This window comes from Serinus canaria, chromosome 1 (assembly GCF_022539315.1).
Source record: "Serinus canaria isolate serCan28SL12 chromosome 1, serCan2020, whole genome shotgun sequence".
NCBI lineage: Eukaryota > Metazoa > Chordata > Aves > Passeriformes > Fringillidae > Serinus > Serinus canaria.
The window spans coordinates 20,305,689-20,318,800 of NC_066313.1; the positions used below are offsets into that span (position 1 = coordinate 20,305,689).

Genomic DNA, 13,112 nt, shown 5'->3' on the forward strand with positions numbered 1-13,112 from the left:
GTTGCTACAAGACCTATTTTTGCCAGCAGTAAATATGCACTAGAACTATGTTTTCTCCAGTCCTAAAGAAAAAAATTGTAATGATGTTTGGAATCAAATTCCTATTAGTGATTTTATCATACTATTAGGCAGTTTGAACATTATTGAAGATGAAAAATTTAATTCTGTCTCTATCCAGCTTTTTTTTTTTTGTGCTGAAGGGAAAATAATTTATAAATTATGTAGCCAGGATATCAAAATAGTCTATTATTTTAAAAATTGTTAATTGCGTAGTTAGGAAGTGAGCAATATCTGTGAGATAAGACGTCAGACCCAAGCAGTAGTGATGGATTAGAAAACATGAACATTTTTATTCAGGTTCTCTTTCATTCCCTTTTAAATTTCAGTGTCACTGGGCCAAGTATTTCCTTTGATCATAAATTTATTTTCCCAAGGATGTTATATTTAATTTGAAACAGAGCACAAATTAACTTTCTAAAATAATTTTTAAAAACCCTACATAATCTTTTGGCAGAAATTTTTCAAAGAATATACATATCTTACAGACAAGATGTGTACCACTTGGCTTCATTAAATAAAATTTCAGGAAGCTTATTTAAAAGAAAAATATTCAAAATGCACACACAGAATGCATAATACTGTCACCAAGCACATTTTGGTGGAACTGAACACAAGTTTTATTTAATCCTCAATCATGTGTTAAAAGGTTATGACTTCCATGTTTTATCTTGGTTACTTCTCAGAAATGGACAAACACTAAGTTTAAATACAGGGACAATTTATCAGGTTTGATCATCATCTGGGCCAATGTCCCAATCTCTGAAATGCAGATGAACTGACACCCATCTAATCTGAACTCCTGTACAATATCACCTGAGTGGAAACTCAGTATTTTTGTACAATGACATAGCAAGAGAGCATCATTAGGAATATTAGAAGATCTTTAATGGAATCAATTCCTGCTTGAAGAAGGGTCAGTCATGAAGTCTGAACACGCTTCTCGAGGTTTATCCACTTGGCTCTTGAAAGCCTCCAAGGATGGAGCTAGCACAGCACCACCAAAAACCAGTTCTGCTGCCTGATTGCTTTTCAAGGGAAGAAGCTTTTCCTTATATCCAGACACAAGCCCCTTTTTTTCAACTTAGGCCTGCTGTCAGTTGTCCTTCCACCACCACGGAGTCTGCCTCCACTTTCTTAATAACCTCCCATTAGGTACGGGAAGCAGCTGTTTGACAAACCCCAAACCTGACTGTTGCCAGGCTGGACAAGCACCACTCCTGCAGCCTGACCTCCAAGGGCAGGGACAGCAGCCCCAGAGATAACATCAGTGGCCCCTGCTTACCCTGATGCAGTTCACTGGCATCTTTCTTGCACCAGGAGGCTCAACACTGGACATGATCTTCTAAATATGGCCTAGTAAGTGCTGAGCAGGGGGAGATAATCACTTTCCCAAGCTACTGGCTATGTTTCTATTGATTACAGTCCAAGATAATGTCCTTCTTCACTGCCACAAACTACTACGGGCTCACATTCAGTTTGCTAGACTGTTTAGCAAGACTCTCTCAGTTTTAGCAGAATTGCTTCCCCAGTCACTAAGCTCACAGATTTTATATTTTCAATTGGGCTAATGCTGCATGCTCACCTTTGAGAAAAACTGTCAGTCTTTAAATTAACACTGCAAAGAGTTGCTCCATTAAAAAAATGTATTATAGTTTTTTTCCATTTTGGTATGGCAAGTATCAACATCAGCTAGAGAATCAGTGGAAATTCTAGAGCTGACACACAGATAAAGGAATTCAGTAAATATAGGAGATAAATTATGCATTTGTAGACTGGATTGACTGAATTGATACTAACAGCTTTGGACTGCATTCCCTTTTCACTGGTGGGTGTAACAGAATCAGAACAGTCAAGACATACAAAATGGCATTAGTTACAGCTATGGTACAGTCTGTATCAATTCTTTTATCTTTCTTTTTTCAATTCGGCCTCTATCAGGTGACATGCTAAAGAATCAATCTTGTAATACTGTAGTAAGCATTGTTTGAGGTAGACATGTGCTTCCTCCACATGCAGTAAGGCCATGGGTGTATGCTCATCTACAATGGAAGATCTGCATTTTCAAAGAGTGTCCTGATTTTGTATCCTACACTGGATGGCATACAGTGGTTTTGTAGCCCGACCATCCCACTGGCACTAATCTACAGATACAAATGTGAAAGGCAGTATCAGACAGATTCTCAGTATCATGCAGAGAAAACTTTGAGAACTGTTCACTCTCTCCCATTACTCTCCCCTCCAAGTTTATGAATCTAATATTAAAAAAAAAAAACCCAGCAGCCAACAATACTCTATAAAAACTGCAATACTGTCACATTTAATTCTTTAAAAGGCAAACTCGCTGGAAAGACTTTGAATAAAACTTACAATGATAGGAAGCATGACAGAAGACAGAATGTTGCCTGAAACCACAGGTTAATAAAATATACCAATGGTGAAATGGAGACATTGTTGGTGTCTGTGGTCCTTCAGTGCTGCAGTCAAATAAGATGAAAAGAAAATATTTACATGAGGGTTGCAAAGGGTATCAGAAATTTACCTGTAGGGTGTTCAGAATATTTTTATATTAACAACCCTGAAACAAAACAAAACCCTGAAATGATTTCCCCTTTCCTGAATCATGAATTTTTTACATTTATAGCTGAAATTTGGAAGCGTTAACTTTTACCTCACAAGGCTGCTATTGCCTGTGTCATCCCACTTTATGTTAGGAGGCCTCCTTGTAATATTTTTTGGGTTGTGTTTAAAAACATTAATAACATTTAATAACATTGACACCTTTACCTTGATAGCTAATCTTCTACCACCACCATGCTATCCAGCTGTTGGGGACTCTCCTCCTTTGATAATATTGCCAAACAGCAAGTAGCAACCTACCCGAGCTACTGGGTCATGCTACATAAACAGTCATTTATCTCCAGAGGTTCAACCTCCCAATCTATCCATGGTTATTCTTTCCACTACCAATACTTTAGGTCACCTAATTTTAGCTCTGTCACATTCAAGGCAAACTGGGGGTAATCATTAAAAAGAAAATGTGCATTGTTCTCAAAAGTGTGATGAACTATCTATACAAGTTTGAGTACTTCATTAAATTGATTCCGTTACTAGCAGTTCTGTTCTGCACTATGTGTACAGACCTACCCTCAAGTAAAGCAAGTGCCTGATACAGATTTTGGAAAGGACAGACTGTCTCAAACAATTCTTTCAAGCTCATAGCAAACCAATCTAGATATTATGAGGCAAGAATGAAGTAAGCGGGCTAGAGCGCTGGAGGGTCTTATTGAAAAAGTAGCTTTATTTTTAAAAGGCAGATGGAAACTGAAAGTTTGGACATCACTCCTGGTCATAGAAACCTTCCCTGTCATGTGTCCACATTGAATTTACAGTCCAGCCTGGCAGTGTGCCCTGAAATCCAGTTGATCGTATGATGACCTAATTCAAGTTTCCCAGGGATATTTTGGTAAAGTTTCATCTACTAAAAGTCTCATTAGGGAAGATAAGTGTTGCAGTGACCAGAAACCCATGGAAAGGGACCTGGGGGTCCTGGTCAATGGAAAGTTGAAATCTGAGTTAGCAGTGCCCTGGAGCCAGGAGGGACAACCCTGTCCTGGGGGCATCAGGCCGAGCATCAGCCGGGCAGGGGAGAGGATTGTCCCACTCTGCTCTGAGCTGGGGTGGCCTTGCCTCCAGTGCTGGGGGCAGTTCTAGGTGCCACAATGTAAGAAGGATATGAACCTCTGAGAGAGCTTCCAGGGGAGGGTAATGAAGATGGTGAAGGGCCTTGAGGGGAAGCCATATGAGGAGTGGCTGAGGTCACTTGGTTGGTTCAGCCTGGAGAAGACTGAGGGGAGTTTTCCAACAAGTGGATGTGCAGGGGAAGGAACCAATCTCTTCTCTATGGTGACCATGACAGGACTCAAGGGAATGTCAGGGAATGAAGTTGTGTCAGGGGAGGTTTAGGTTGGATATTAGGAACAGGTTCTTCACTCCTTGGGTGGTTGGGCACTGCAACAGGCTCCCCAGAGAAGCGGTCACAGCACCAAGCCTGGCAGAGTTCAGAAAGTGTTGGACAAGACTCTTGGGCACAGGGTGTGATTCTTGTAGTGCCCTATGCAGAGACAGAAGTTGGTCTTTGATGATCCTTGTGAGTCCCTTCTAATTCAGGGAATTAATAATTCTATGAAGTCTCTGCATAATGTTGTAACCTCATCAGATAATCTTCCATATAATTTCATCACGATGGTACTTTAATAATCATTAATATAGGTCTAATACTTTTTATCCATGTTATATGTTGGTATTTAACACTTGTAAAGTGCTTTAGGATTCCCCAAAAGAAGGAACGAAAGAAAAATTTTTATTATTGTCTTCTAGAAGTATAAAAAAGTAAGGCTATCTTTGAGTCTGCAGTACAGTAGGACGTGATCAGTGCATGCAACCCACAGAACAGGGAGGAGTATTGACTCAGTTCTGAGAACTGAAATGGTGCTTAGCACCTGAAGCTTAAGGTCAGGAGCTAAAAAACAAACAAATATATACCAACATACAGCTAGTCCTTTATATTCAAACTTTTGTTCCCAAGATAATAAAAAAACAGAACTTCACTTCTTGAATGTATTGAGTTTATAGAAATATCCACTGATTTTAGAAGGGACCTACAAAAAGCTCAGCAATTTTGAGAGAGCAGAGCAGTTTAATCATCAAACAAGGACGAGGGTACCTATTTATTATCTACCTTCTGAAAATTTCAACCTAGATTTGTCTAAGTACAAAATTATCTGATTATTTGGATGCTAGCTGAGTAGAATTCCACTTCATGTGTATCACTTAGTCGCTTGAACCACTACCAAGTGCCATAACTGAACTAACTACATTAACTTATTGCAGTAAGTTGTACCCTTTCTTTCCCTATTCCCATGTTATAATTAGTTTGTATAGCCTTCCTCAAAGCACACTGTAATCTCTTCACAGCAGAAACTCATTTCTTATGAGAATTGTAAAAATACTTCAAGTGCTGCAGAAATAACAAACTAACATGAATTCTTTTCCCAGTTAGTTGCAATAATGTATAAAATGCCCTAGCCTCTGCTACAAACTTATCTCAACTCTATAACTAAGATACCCATTCATTTTTCTACCTGCTCCTTGCCAGATTTTAAGTCAGGATGGACCTCTAGACTTTCCCTTAATTGCACACTACTGTTCTCCCCTTGCTGTTCTATCTTTCCAGCTTTCTCCATATCTTCCAATAGGACACAGGTTTTACTTGTGTATTATGGAAAATAATACAGGCCTGGACGCCTCATGCAGGAAGACACAAAAATAGAGAATTAGTGTATTTTAGATGGGTACAACTGTTTCACCTGTGGGAGCCAGTGTCTGCAATCTGTGCCATCCACTCTTCTAAGTGGAAAGCAATGAATGAGTTAAAATGAACAATGAATGATTTTACACAGAAACCACCAGGAATGCATATTCCTACTGGTTTGTCTTTTTGGCTACATTTGCCTTTTGAGAATACCAGTTGGGAAAATTGTTTAGAATGCAGAAACAGCGAACAATAAAACTGCTCTAAACTAAACTGCTAGAAAGTCAGTGTGTAGATGGAACACGTTACAGCTGCCTCAAGAAAAAGCTGTGCAGTTCAGCAATACAGAAACTTAGGAGGGTTCTGGAGCTGAGATCTAGCAGATGTTTGGAATTTAAAGGAAGTTCAGTCCTTGAGAAAACAGACAACTTCAAAGATCAAGGGGCTGGTTCTTCATAGCTATCCCTTTTCAGAAAGGGAAACACTGACCTTTCTGATAAAGACTTTGCATTAGTATCTCACTGCCACAAAAATCCTTCCAACAGATGAAGTGAGACCTAGTAGCATTGTAACTGAAACTGGAATAATTCAGAGATTCAGATTTAGAAAAATAAATACAGTAGAAAGTCTTCAGTTTACTACAGATTTTCAGAAAAACAAACAAAACACCAAACCAAACCAAAAAAACTCCAGCAAATAAATCTAACACTATTTTTCATGTATATGCCATCCAGCTTGCTTTTACTCCCTCTCTCTGTCCCCAAAGAGCACAAACCTCTACAATGCCTTCTGAAGGCTGTCTGCCTGCTATCTTCACTGCCCACCTACCGTAGGGAGCAGCTCCTCCCACCTGCACATAAAAAGCCAAGTGCATGCTACCAGCAGCAGATCAGAGCACTTTCTCAGTCCTCCACTGTTTTGAGCCAGTGACCTTCTCTCCTTGGATCTTGTGTACTCAAGGTAAGATTACTGCTACTTCAGGTTTCTGTTCTAACCAGCTATTGAGAGGAAGCCTTAATGTGAGCTCGAGCACTGCCTTGCTGGGTGGTGCTGGCTTCCCCCCCCCCCCCCGCCTTTTTTTTTTTTTTTTTCCAGATGTAGTGTCATCTGACATTTAAGTTAGTAACAGTCTGTTGTTTTAGCAGAGAAATATAAACAGATCTTGCTGGGAAACACTGTGGCTGGGAAAAGGTCTTCTCTCCTTTATGGATGGATTTTGAAGAGATTAGTATACCCAGACCAATTATAGCAATTTATTATCCCTCTTAATAGTCTCCTTTGTAGTCCAGTCAAGGAATGAAAAAAAAAAAATCACTGTAAAGCTTCCTTAAATTCTGTTTGAGGGGAAAAAAAAAGTGGTTAGTGTTAATTTAAGGAAGGAACTGGGTTTTATTGCTACTGTCATCGACTAGCCAGATTGAGACAATCTTGGAAAAGTGCATCTTCACAGGTTTCACTGCCTTTAAAAAAGGTGTGATGGAACTTAAGCCCTCACACAAGCACAGTAATAAGACTGATGGAATTCATTATCTTGTACCAAATATAATTAGATATTTTACAAGCAAAGTCCTGTTTCTTGGAACAACAGACCTTGTGTCTCTAGGAAACTTTTAGATCAGCTTGTTTATATTTTTCTGCAGTTTTCCTACACAGGCATTTCTAGCATTAGAGGAAGGAATAGTTAAGTGCCTCAGAGACAGCTACTTAACAGTTAAAACATTTAAAAGTGGTTTCAAAACTATATTTGCATTCCCATCCATGCATCTGTCCATCCTCACAGAGATTAATCTATTAACTGCTACTGGTAGATAGCATCTAGGATACTATCTACCAGTAGCAGTTTTTCACATTGTGTGAGTCAGTGTACTTTTAGCACACACAGTCACCTGTTTAAAGAAATTCCATCACAGAAATCCTAATCCTACAATGCCTCTCTCCAGTGCTCAGAGAGGAGGGAAAGCATGAGCTGCCAGAAGCAGCAGTTAATGCTGTGTGTAAATACAAAATACAGTCTTCAGTTAAATAGTGATATTTTCTTCTTAATTATCTTTCTAAATTGAGTCCTTTTCAGTCTTTCACAAATAGAAAGTCTTCTCTAGAAAAGAATTATGTCCATATATAACTGTATTCACATTAGCTGCAATATTTTAAGTTATAGTACTGTATAAAAGCAGAACTCTGCTCCAAGTACTCTTTTCTGCATACTGTATCTAAGATTTTTTCTTATTTTATATGTTAACTATTCTAACTAGTGGGGAAAAAAAAAACCACTGCCTTCAGCTATTTGCCTGCAAGATTACATAAGTATCTTTAAAAAACCCCAAACAACAAAAATCTAATACCCAAATAAATTGAACTATTCAAAAAACAATGTACAGTGTTTTCTAGAGCAAACTTACAGTAAAACTATTTTTGCATCTGGGTAATTAATGTAAATTGCCCACAGAAGACAGGAAGAAAGCCCAATGATTTTCCTCAAAACTGGCATTAACTCTGAGCTACAAAATTTTATTTCATAGTTAACATGTGATTTTTACAGCAAACCTTCCCTTTTCAAAAACATCCCTGTTGTAAAACACAGATATGTGATTTTAGGTTCAATGCATACAGAATTTATGTCTACAGTGTGGCAGTAAAGCCTGATTTTTTTCACACAGAATTTTACTCTATCAGATAAATCAAAATTTTTAATAGACCAAATTTCATGGAAAAAATACATTTGCCACAGGAAATGTGTATGTAGCAAAATACCTTTTATTAAAGCCTGTTGTGAAATGTAATGCTTTGGCATTTGAAAAATGGATTGCAGGACATATTAAGAAAAATTTATTCAAAGGAATGCATCTAATTTAGATCAGAATCTGCTCTGAGCAGTTTCTCTCAGGCTGAGTAGATAATTCAGCTTAGCATCACTTTGCAGCAAGGGATGAAGGGAATCTTCGCCCAGCAGGTCTCCAAGAGAACTCAGATGTCTAGGAATGCATATATTGACCTCTGTGCTCATCTGAAACTCCTTTTTACATGATCAAAGCGCACTGATATTAAAATAAAAGTACTGTTGAAAGTAATGCTATAACCTGAATTAAGGGGGAAAAAAAGGGAATCACTGGGAGAACAAGGAATTCAGATTTTTTTTAAATAATGATCATAACATTTAAAAATAATAAAGGTAAAGAGACTATATTAATTTTTTCAGCCAAAGACCAGTTAAGTTTTAAGCAGGGATGCTAAGTCACTTCTACTGGCAGTTACTCTTAGGTTTTTAGGCATTTATTTAGGGCAGTAATATCTACTTAATCCACTAGTGTAACTCCCAGTGCTGTCTAAAGTGCTAGACTAGATACATAAAACAGAGGATAAACATAGAACTCTCTGCTTAGCTATGCATAGTTCTGCCACTGCCACTGCTTGGGAGAAATTCCTACCTTCAGGAATTTATTTTCACACCTCTCTTTAGGGAGAAATTATGTTTTCCTCTTGCCCTGCTGTCACTAAATATATAAATTATTTTACTCAAGGTCACACTGAAAATTCATGGAAGAATGTCAGATTTAGCTCCTCTGGTTTCCAGGACAGCACTAATCCCACACTTCATTTTATGTTCTACCTTCTAAAGTCCACCCCTTTGCAGCTTCTCTGTCTTTGCATGATTGCTTAGGGCTGAACATCAGGGAGAGTTCCAGTGAAAAATCTTGAGAGAGGTAATTTACTCCTAACACTTTCAAAATTCCTGTGAAACCCTTTTAAAACCCCTTTACAGGATTTACAAATAAATCATTCTTGGAGGGTGTAAATAAACAATTAAACAAATCAGCAAATGCTCATCTCTTTCTTACACACTGTGGTTAAAGGAGACCAGCCCAGTCTTGGCAGGCTGAGGAAGCAGAGATCCACTGCAATGGACCAGAAATCATAGACAAAATCTGACTATAGAACTCAGCCTTGGTAACTCAGCAGCAGTAAAGAGCTCAAAGAGAAGCTCATAGGGCTTAAGCAAAATTATTGAAAGGATCTTCTAGGGGACATTAATATTAATCTTCCTTTCTTTTTCCCTTCTATAAACATACAGGATATAATTTCATACCCATTCAAACAAACAAACAAGCAAGCAAACAGACAAAAACCAAAGCCCCAATCACCAGCTTTGTCCTATCTCTCTAGTTTTCAGCCCTTAATTTATTAGGGTACAGATTCATAATTGTTCCTGTGGCCTTGCAAATATGGAATTTCAAAAACACCTCAAAGCCAACAAAACTAAATAAACAAAAAATGACCTCACCCAACAAATTCCAGTGCTCAATTTCCAGAGTTATTACCCTAGCAATAGAGGCCTTCTCTCTTACTCTTTTAACTTAAAAATTCCTGTTAAGCATGCATTGTTCATAGAGAAAGTTGTGAACATGTGACAGGTAACTGTAGGACTAGAAAAGGAACCATTAATGGTCATCTCACTATCTGCCACAGAAGACAATTTTTATATATCTATGACCATATCTGCATGGCAGAATTTTCTGCCCCCTTATTCTGCATCTTGCTAATGTATCTCAGGGGAGGTAAGATTAGGTTTTATCTCTTAAGCTTAAATATATGCCTATACTTTCCCTTCTTTTGCCTTCCAGTTATTGTAGGCTGTAGGTTTTTTCCCTCTACAGGGAGATAATTTTTAATTTACACTAATGTCATATTCCTAAAAAGCAATGGTTTAGTGGAGGTAATGTACTGACAAACAAGACAATACAAAAACATTAGAGGTGGTGTGTTCTGCCTGTTAAAAACCTAGCAAACATCTGTACTTAAGTGTACAAATATTTTTTATTTTTGCCACTTACACTTTCTAGAGTTTTGTGCAAGTGTTCTTGCCTTTTTTGTGGCTTTCCCTCTGCAAATAGGAATCCCAGAAAAAGTTGTGGATCTATATATATACATATATATAAAAAAAGATAATGATGACTCCTGGTTCTGAAGCCTTTTTGTGGGTCTTGAGCAATAACTATGCCTATTCCCTGTAGTCACCAGCAAACAATAATGCTTGGTCTCCCTGCACTCTTGAGATGTTGGATGTGTTTCTGTAATTGTCTTGATGTGTAATGAATTTAACATCTTATAATTGTACTGCAGGGAGTTAATACCACTATGAAGTCTTAGGACATCTTTAGGTGATTAAAACTTCATGCAAGTCCATATTTTATAGCAAAAGCAAGACAACTGTAAGTTTGTCACTTATGAATGGCAGGTGAAACTGTATAGGGGTGACATTACATGGACCCTTTTCAGAATGGAGTGAGAATCAGTGGCGTCCCTTGGTTATAAAAAACACGTAAAGCAGCCCTGTGAGAGTGTTTATCAGTTCCTTCTGCTGGCTACAAAACCCAGGCCAATGAGCAGCTCTGTTTGCAGAGGCAAAGGTCTGAATTTCTATTCTCAGTGCTGTGAGCCTGTGGTGAACTGATGACTGTGGTGTCTGTGCACATCTGTGGACATCATTCTTTATTGGGATCTCAACAACAACCACACTGAGTTCAACATGATGGCACTCAAAAATAATATGGACTGCCTGGTAGGTAAGATATTTTCCACTTTGGATTTGGAAGCATGCCAGCAGCTATGCCATACATAACTCTACACAACTAGGGCATCCTTCTGTTCTGCATCTTATGCACACCTTGCCTTTTCCACCTCTTCAAGACAAATGTGTGTGTGTGCTAATTACATTTTAGAGACATCTGGGCAGTTAGCACAAATATTCTTGGCAATCCTGAAGTGTAACACTCCAAAATGACAGCTTCTGAGAACTCCACGTTTTCAAGTAAGAAGTAAATGGTACCAAAAAGAACACTCTAACCTTACAAAAAAAAGGAAAAAAAAAAAAAAAAACAAAGCAAAACTAACAAAAACTGCACCTCAAAACAAAATAGAAAAAATAACCTAACTACTTCTTTTCCGTTCCTCTAGGATAAGGCCTATAAAACCTGGTTGTACAACTGGAGAAACAGGTCATAAAGGTCATAAATTTTATGCAGTCACTTTGAAATAAAGCTGAGATTAAAAAAAAAAAAAAAAGTACTGCAAACTTAAGAAAAAGTTTTTGTTTTAAAAAAATATCCACGGCACCAAAAATCACAAACTCCTGGATCAGCTATGCCAGTTTACTTCAGCTCCTAGGAATCTATAATGGCAATATATAGGAAACATAAAACCTATCGCATTAAAGGGAGAATGAGGTAAAACTAATAGCTTCACATAGTAGATATCAAAGGTATATTAAAAGCCAGAACATTGAAACATCTGCAGCATATGTTTCCTGCGAACTAAAAAGCAACCACTCTTTCCAGACCAGACATACTTCTGCATTCTTCACTCTGAAAGTAAGAGGTTGACAGTAGCACACTGTGGATTTGCATAGGGAACTCCAACCAAAGCATTTGACCATTTTTGCAACAGAAAATTCTGGAGAGTAAAACAAGTTTCTAACAAAACCCACTCTAATTATATGAAGCAACAACACATGTATGTAATACATATTTTCTGGAATGGAGATGCTTACTTTGCCTCTCACTCAACATGGTTTTTTCAAAGGGATAGAATGGAAGGTGGCACAGCCCCAGGGACACACAAAACAAAGATAATCAATTTACCACTAAAGGAATCTAGCAGTCAAGTCTGCTTATGCCAGCACATAACTCACCTCTCTTCTGCCCTTCCATTCTTCCCAGCATGCATGGAGTTCCAGTGAATGCACAGTATCAGAACTAGAGTCTTTATGTAGCTTAGAGACCGGAAATTCTCTTTCAGCTTGCCTTAAAGAATAGCAGCAACAACAGCAACAAAAAAGGGTTCAGATATTTCCTATTATTCCTTTTTAAATGAAGTAGGTGATCTTAGTTGAACTCTCAGTTGATGGATATTAATGCAAAACACAACTGGGACCCTTGGCAGATTTCAGCAAAAAGTCAAGAGGTAGCTGCTTTAGGTCAAAGCTGAGCAATAAAAGCAGGTGTGTGAGGAAAGTCTGTGTTGCCAGCATTAATACATCTGCAACCTGCACTATAGATGAAAAGCAAATAAGCAAAGAGCAGTTAAGGAAGTATATCTTATAAGCACTAGCATTCACACAAAACATATATTAGAAAATGAAGGGGGAAAAAGACAACATTCAGTACTTACTTCCTTTCAGTCAGTGGCTTGAACTGAATTTACCATAGTAGCATGTCACATTGTTTACTGCAGAAAAATGCAAAGCTTAGACCTTTAGGAGTTAGTCTCTTGTGATTTACTGATTCCAAAAATGTCAGTGCTTGTCAAAGTGTTTTTGAAATAAAACCAAAACCATGTTAATAAAATGAACTTTCCAAGATAATGCTGGCCAAAACTGATTCTTAGATTTCTTTTCAGTAATAATCTGCCTCTGTGGTTGCTGAGTTGATAGGGAAAAGGATTTAAAGAATCAAAGCCAAGTTCTCAAGTTCTGGTTAACTCTGGGTAAAAAAAAATAAATAAATAAAAAAAAAATCCACCACTGAAACAGAACACAAGCCTTACAGTAAATGGACAGACTTCTGCTGAAGTTGGGCAGAGAATAGCAAAATCTAGCTATGCTTTCAAAAATGGCTGTAATCATTATTAGGCTCTAGTTGAAGATATTCCAGGACTGCAACATTCATTGCAGGTACACCTTGTGATATGCTGCTGTAGGTTACTGGAGAAGCCTCAGTATTTATTACGTAATCACAGGCTGAATATT

General features: G+C 37.9%; 2 protein-coding genes across 2 annotated transcripts in view; one reads left to right on the forward strand and one right to left on the reverse strand.

Annotated features, from left to right (window-relative positions):
• ST3GAL6 (ST3 beta-galactoside alpha-2,3-sialyltransferase 6) overlaps positions 1-13,112 on the reverse strand; it is a 167,180-nt gene that overhangs the window by 32,070 nt on the left and 121,998 nt on the right. The gene's annotated exons all lie outside the window — the stretch shown is intronic.
• COL8A1 (collagen type VIII alpha 1 chain) overlaps positions 3,636-13,112 on the forward strand; it is an 84,993-nt gene continuing 75,516 nt past the window's right edge. Inside the window, exon 1 of the mRNA XM_050976300.1 lies at positions 3,636-6,331. The gene's annotated coding sequence lies outside the window, so the exon portion shown is untranslated. The remainder of the gene's footprint in view (positions 6,332-13,112) is intronic.